A 7112-nucleotide genomic window follows, 5' to 3' on the forward strand; every position below is an offset into this window, starting at 1 on the left:
CCATGCTCACCGTGAATGATTTTACGATTTCCATCATTCGGGATAAGTATTCTTCAACTGTATGGTGTCGTTCTATTTTTTAATTTTAATAAAATATCTTTTGTTTACAAAAATTTCAGTTAAAACTCATTTTGATTAGTTCCATAAATACTAGCACTGTTATAAATGTTCTGAAATCGATGCCCCGAATTAAATCGAAAAATTTTATTTCGCAACTTTTTTGCTCCCAGGTGGCCAACCCCGCCAATTGGCGGGTTACGAATTTTTATAAATGATCAAACTATTCCTGAACTTAGTAATTAGAGAATATTTTTTTCATTATTCTGGCCACGAAATGAGCATTTTAAAAAATTTTCAAGTAAATCAAAAATTTGGGCACTAGAGGGTTAAAACACATATGGTCAAAATGTTAATCTTTCGAAATTATCAATAAAAAATTTCGTTTTTTTTAGTTTTAGTAGTTGCCCCCTTAAATAATTCCCACGCTTGAACTTAAAAAATTATGCAATTAAAATTGCTTTCAGGTATTTATTAGGTACAGTTTTCTAATTATAGTTTTTTCAAGTTTAAAAAAATAAGTCAAGTTTTCTAGCAAGGGCTGAATTTCTCCTAAGATCTTTGCGTTCATACAGAACAGTTCCACGTGAAATCTATACCTATAACAATGGATTTCTGTCTGTCTGTGTCTGTCGGGATGTTCCTTATAGAATCGAAAACTACTGAACCAAACGGCGTGAAAATTTGCATGTAGGGGTTTTTGGGGCCTGGGAAGGTTCTTATGATGGTTAGAGACCCCTCCCCCCACCAATGTTGCAAATTATCGCATCAAAGAGTACTCACGATCCAGGTGCCTGCGATAATATTCATGCTTTAGTTTTCCCGCTAGTCTCTCTGACCAATGAAAAACGCACAGCTACCTAGATAGTTTGATTCGATTCAGTTCATGAATGGAGAGGTCCTGAGAATATTGTCGTTTGATTCAGCATACTCTCACTCGGCGAACGAATCGAGTTGTCGTTTCGAAGCACGGTTATCACTCGGCAACCGATCCAAACTATGTGGATTGTTAGGTATATTTTTTCATTTTTTGCTTACTGCCCATGTGCTACCGCAGCACAGAATACTATGATATTTTTTTCAAATGCAGACCCGAATGCATTCAACGAAGCACGTGGTTAGATTTAAATTTCCTCATGCCTATGATTCTAAAAAGCGCGCGGTTTCAAAAATTTATTGGTGACCCTCACTAAGAACATTTTCTGGCGGGAACAATGTGAACAATGTGTACACTAACTCAACGAATTAACATGTTCGCTATTGCACCGGAACTGAACCGAAACAAAACGCTTCGGAATTGGTAACAAACCAGTAAAGTCCGGAACAATTTTGACAGCAATTCAAATTATGAAAAAAGATGAGTGTAAATTGTTTTCAATTTCAGTTCTGATATCAATCACTAGTTGAGGTAAAGATTAACAATTTTGAAAAACGCAGATTAGCTCTTTGAACACTGCCGTTGCGCTGTCTTACTTTCCAGATTCCGACAACGGTTTATGAACTGAACAAATTAATAAAGATTCGGATGTATCTGAAAGCTACATCCACTAAGAGGGGGGGCTCCCATACAAATGGAACACAAATTTCTGCATAACTCGAGAACTAATCAAGCAAATGGAACACAATTTGGCAAGTGGGTGTTTTTGGAGACAGGAATTTCTTTTATGGTGAATTGAGACCCCTTACCTTTTTAGGAAGGGGGGCTGTCATACAAATGAAATACAAATTTCCTTATAACTCCAGAACTAACCAAGCAAATGGAACCAAATTTAGCATGTGGGTGTTTTTGTAGGCAAATTTTGTTTCTATGGTGAATTAAGACCTCTCCTCTCTTTAGGAGGGGAATTATGACCTCTCCCCCTTAATAGGGGGGCTCCTGTACAAATGAAATACAAATTTCCTCATAATTCGAGAACTAATCAATCAATTTGAACCATATCTGGTATATGGATGTTTTTAAAGGCAAGAATTTTTTCTATGATGAATTAGGACCCCTTACCTTTTTAGGAGGGGGGCTCCCATACAAATGGAATACAAATTTCCTCATAACTCCAGAACTAATCAAACAAATGGAACTAAATTTAGCATGTGTGTGTTTTTGTGGGCATTTTTTTCTATGGTGAATTGAGACCTCTTCCCTCTTTATGAGGGAAATTATGACCCCTCCCCTTTTCAATAGTGGCGGAGGGCTCCTATACAATTAAAATACAAATATCCTCATAACTAGAGAACTAATCAAGCAAATGAAACCAAATTTGGCATGTGGGGGGTTTTGGAGGCAGGATTTTTTAAGATGGCTTGAGACCCCTCACCCCTGTGGTAGGGGGATAAGGACTCTCATACAAATAAAACAGAAATTTTTGCGTAACTCGAAAACTAATTGAACTCGAGAAATTTTAGAATCTTTCATAAAACTTTAGTCAATAACAAGACCACCAGTAACTATCAATAGTTCCATTAGATGATTCAGGGCGAGATGGACACAGGTCGCGGGTGTTGCCGGCGACTTGCCGTCGGAAGCGCCGGCCACTGCGGGGCAGGGCAGCCCCCCGTGTAGATCACCTCTATCTAGGTTTATTTATTTTCCTAGATCTACTGACCACTATTACTTTCCTTCAGTTGGATCACCCCTGCGAAATGGTACTTTCTACGAAAACATTTTCCGTGAAATGGTACATCCCGCGTAAGGTTTTTCGCGAAATGGTATTCTGCGAAACTCTATTTTCCGCGTTATGGTCAACCGAGAATTGGTGTTCCGCAAAATGGTATTCGGTGAAATCGTTTGTAATGATGGCGAATATTTACATGCTATCCGCTTTATTTTACCAGGCTAAGCAATGGGGGAGTTGTTTTCTATTTTACTGTTAAGAAAATTTGTAGGGGAATGTCCCCGGTTATGAAACAGGTTTTGTTTTTTGGCCATAGCTTTTGATCGAATCATCCAATCTTAAATCTTTTTGAAGCATTGGAAAGTTTAAACGTATACCTATCTTTTTGCCGAAGGAAGTATATGGTTTTTGCTTAAAACACAAAAGTTATAGCGAATTTTCAAAACATGGTTTTTTGTGGCTAAAAGAAAAGTGTCCCCGGTTGTGAAACACCTCGGGAAATCTTTAGAAAAGAAAAGAAAATATAGAAATATCGAAGGAAAATCAAAAATTAAAATCATTTATTCATGGAAAATACCAAAAATACAAAATCATTAATCAATTTCTTCGTTTAATCATCTAATTCTGAATCGCAATGAATGCATGTAAAAAAGCAAGCAATCATATTGGCGCATTTCAAATGCACTGGCCTGTTACATGTGTTATAAGGAATTGAGTTTTTGCTAAACCTAAATGAATCCTGCTGCCATAAAAACTCATAATGCCCCAATTGAAGTAATGTACGATCAGTATAATTGATTTTCTAGATGTTTCACAACCGGGGAACTCGACTGTTTCATAACCGGAGCGGTGGCGATATTGCAAAAAAATTATGGGTCATTCCACGGGAAATTTACAATCAAAATTTTTTTTCTCTTCGGAATATATTTTTTACGTTCTTTGTTAAAAAAATCGACACGTATTTTTTTATTTCGGTGTTACTGTTGGAATTCGCAAGATATGTTTTTTAAAGCATTGTAATCCGAAAAAATTACTTTTTTTTAAATGCTGATTTTAAAAATAGTTTGTAATATCAAAAAATGACTATCTACCAGATGTGTTCACTATTCCACAAGCTTTCAAAATTGGTATACCATACCTCCTCTCGATTGTTTTTCAATAGTTAAATAGTGCAGTTTTATAAACAATTGCAATTTTTTCAAAGTTGGAACTTTTTTTCTCGATTTTTTTTATTTTAAAATATTTGTTGATCTTTCTCGAAGAAGCATACAAAATTTGGAAATGGAGAAATGAAAACTCTAGAAGTTATGAATTTTTATAACGAAGCGCGCACGTTAATGCAAACGACCGGACGAACGCGCGCGCTTCAACGACACGTTACAATTAATACCATCAAAGGCGGCCTCGTTATGAAGCTGCCCGTGGGTTAGAACATCAATTGAGCATAACCGCTCGCTTCACATTAACACACGCGCTGAGACATGAAAACTCATAATTTCCAGAGTTTTCATTTCTCCATTTCCAAATTTTGCATGCTTCTTCGAGAAAGATCAGCAAATATTTTAAAATAAAAAAAATCGAGAAAAAAAAGTTCCAACTTTGAAAAAGTTGCAATTGTTTATAAAAATGCACTATTTAACTATTGAAAAACGATCGAGAGGAGGTATGGTATACCAATTTTGAAAGCTTGTGGAATAGTGAACACATCTGGTAGAAAGTCGTTTTTTGATATTACAAACTACCCAAGAAACATTTATACGCTGAATAAACATTTTAGCAGCCATTATTATTCAGCCATAGCTGAATATGCATCGAATAAAATTTATGTAAACAACTATACAATACTTATTCAGCCGAAATTGGAGAACTTATACAACCTATTTTATTCGAGGCGGAAAAACACTTGTTAAGCCGTTGTATTGCCTCTGTGCGCCTTGTTTCCAGCTTTGCGTAAATTGGTTATTTGAAAACGCGCAAAAGCGTTTATTAAGCTACATTACAGCTTCAAAGCAGCTATTAGCAAGCCCGATGCTTAACTTAGATGTTTAAGAGCTGTAAAAAGGTTTTTATTCCTCATACCAAACCATAGTTCAGCCACAGGTTGAATAAATTCAGCTAAAAAACGTTTGATCAGCCTGGAATTGTTACTTGGGTAGCTACTTTCAAAGCTGCAATGGAGCTTAATAGAGGCTTTTGCGTGTTTTTAAATAACCAATTTGCGCAATGCTGTCAATTCTGTTTTTAGAACGAGAAATAGTTTTGCAATGCTTTTTCAGTCGCTTAATCAACGTCTTATCAACCTTTATGCTGCCAAAAAATAATCTATTTTTAAATTTAAAAAAGAATAGAACGCGTCATATTTATTTTGCTATGGCGTCGTATGCTATGTTTTAAATTTTGAATAACTTGAATTCGTAATTAGCTTGCTATTAAAATTGCATGTCGTCATTTTTCGGGAATTGATCCGCCATCTTCTGATCCATAAGCACTCATCGTATGATCCGCTTCATCTGCATCTGCAGAACAGACAGTGAAAATATCTTTACACTTGAAGCAGTCGATAATGTCGATAACTGACATATATTTTTGCTGCCAGTCTAATTGCGAAACTCTATGATCTGACAGGAGGCTTGGCATACACTTTTCGCTTCGATTTTGCTCTTTTGATTACTGCATCTCCAGCCAAGCAAAATTTGAAAAAGTGATGTATGGGGCGTTTGTAGAATTTGTTATTATCTACAATATTGCTGAAGTAAGCATTACCGTGCATTTTGTATTTATGGTGCTATAAGGTTGCTACCCTCTTGGTAGCAAAAAAGCGCTCTTTTTGCTACCAACGGCATTGCTGCCCTACAGCGCCGTAAATACTAAAGATGAAACTGCAGTTTCTTCAGCAATATTATAGATAATTTCTAGCTCTACAAATGCCCTATTCACCACTTTTTCAAATTCTGCTCGGCTGAGGAGCAGTAATCAAAAGAGCAAAATCAAAGCGAAAAGTGTATGCCAAGCCTGTCTGACAGAATGTGTGCTGTAAACCGAATGAAAGCTTGGTATTAGTTTGTAAAGCCACTTTAACACCCTTAAGCAGCTTTAAAGTAGTTTGATAGCTGTGAGCCTAATGAAAGCGTCAACTGGTTTATAAAGCCACTTTAACACCTTTAAGCAACCGTAAAACGGTTCTACGTTTATGGCTGTTTAGAAGTGGATTGTTTAGCAGAAAAATCCGCTTGTTTATCAGCTTTGGAGGAAAGCTGGTTTGGAAAACTTAAAGTAGCTTAAACATCGCTTGGTCAAACACCATTTGAGTGTTTACTTTATGCAGCTTGGATCGCCTTAAACCAACTCGTAAACAGCAATTCCTCTTGCTGTTTACGAGTTGGTTTAAGGCGACCCAGTGTACAAGATTTTTCGAAAACAGACACTGATGAAGCCTACATGTCGTAGACGAAATACGTATCTGTTACGAATAAATATAAATAGTAGAATTTAATTGGAAAGTTTTTAATTTCAGAAGATGGCGGTTCAATTCCCGAAAGATGACGACATGCATTTTTAATTAGCTTGCATATACGAATTCAAGTTATTCGAAATTTAAAATATAGCTTATGACGTCAAAGCAAAATAAAAATGACGCGTTCCATTTTTGAAATTTAAAAATAGATCATTTTTTGGCTGCATTAAGGTTGATGAGACGTTGATTAAGCGACTGAAAAAGCATTGCAAAACTATGACTCGTTCTAAAAATAGAATTGCGTAAGCATTGCGCAAATTGGTTATTTAAAAAACACGCAAAAGCCTCTATTAAGCTCCATTGCAGCTTTGAAAGCAGCTACCCAAGTAACAATTTCAGGCTGATCAAACGCTTTTATAGCTGAATTTATTCTACCTGTGGCTGAACTATGGTTTAGTATTAGAAATAAAAACCTTTTTTCAGCTCTTAAACATGTAAATTTGGTGATTTTATCAAGCTTCGGGCTTGCTAATAGCTGTTTTCGAAGCTGCAATGGAGCTTAATAGAGGCTTTTGTGCGTTTTTAAATAACCAATTTGCGCAAAGCTGGAAACAAGGCGCACGGAGGTTATATAAAGGGCGATATAATCGCTTAACAAGCGTTTTTTCCGCCTCAAGCGAAATAGGCTGTATAAGTTCTCCAATTTCGGCTGATTAAGTATTGTAGAATTGTTTACATAAATTTTATTCGATGCATATTTAGCTATGGCTGAATAATAATGGCTACTAAAATATTAGATCAGCGCATAAATGTTTCGTGGGAGGGCTGTTTATTAAGATGACAAATCGTTTATTCAGCTAGTATAGCACAATTATTGAGAATGTTGACGGGTTGTGGAGAGGTTGAAGATGCGCCTAATCTGCTTGTGACACTATTATGTGAAGCAGCTGATTTACAGCGCATTGGTTGGCTGCTTAATCATTTATAGAATA

The sequence above is a fragment of the Sabethes cyaneus genome, chromosome 3 (genome assembly GCF_943734655.1).
Source record: "Sabethes cyaneus chromosome 3, idSabCyanKW18_F2, whole genome shotgun sequence".
Lineage (NCBI taxonomy): Eukaryota > Metazoa > Arthropoda > Insecta > Diptera > Culicidae > Sabethes > Sabethes cyaneus.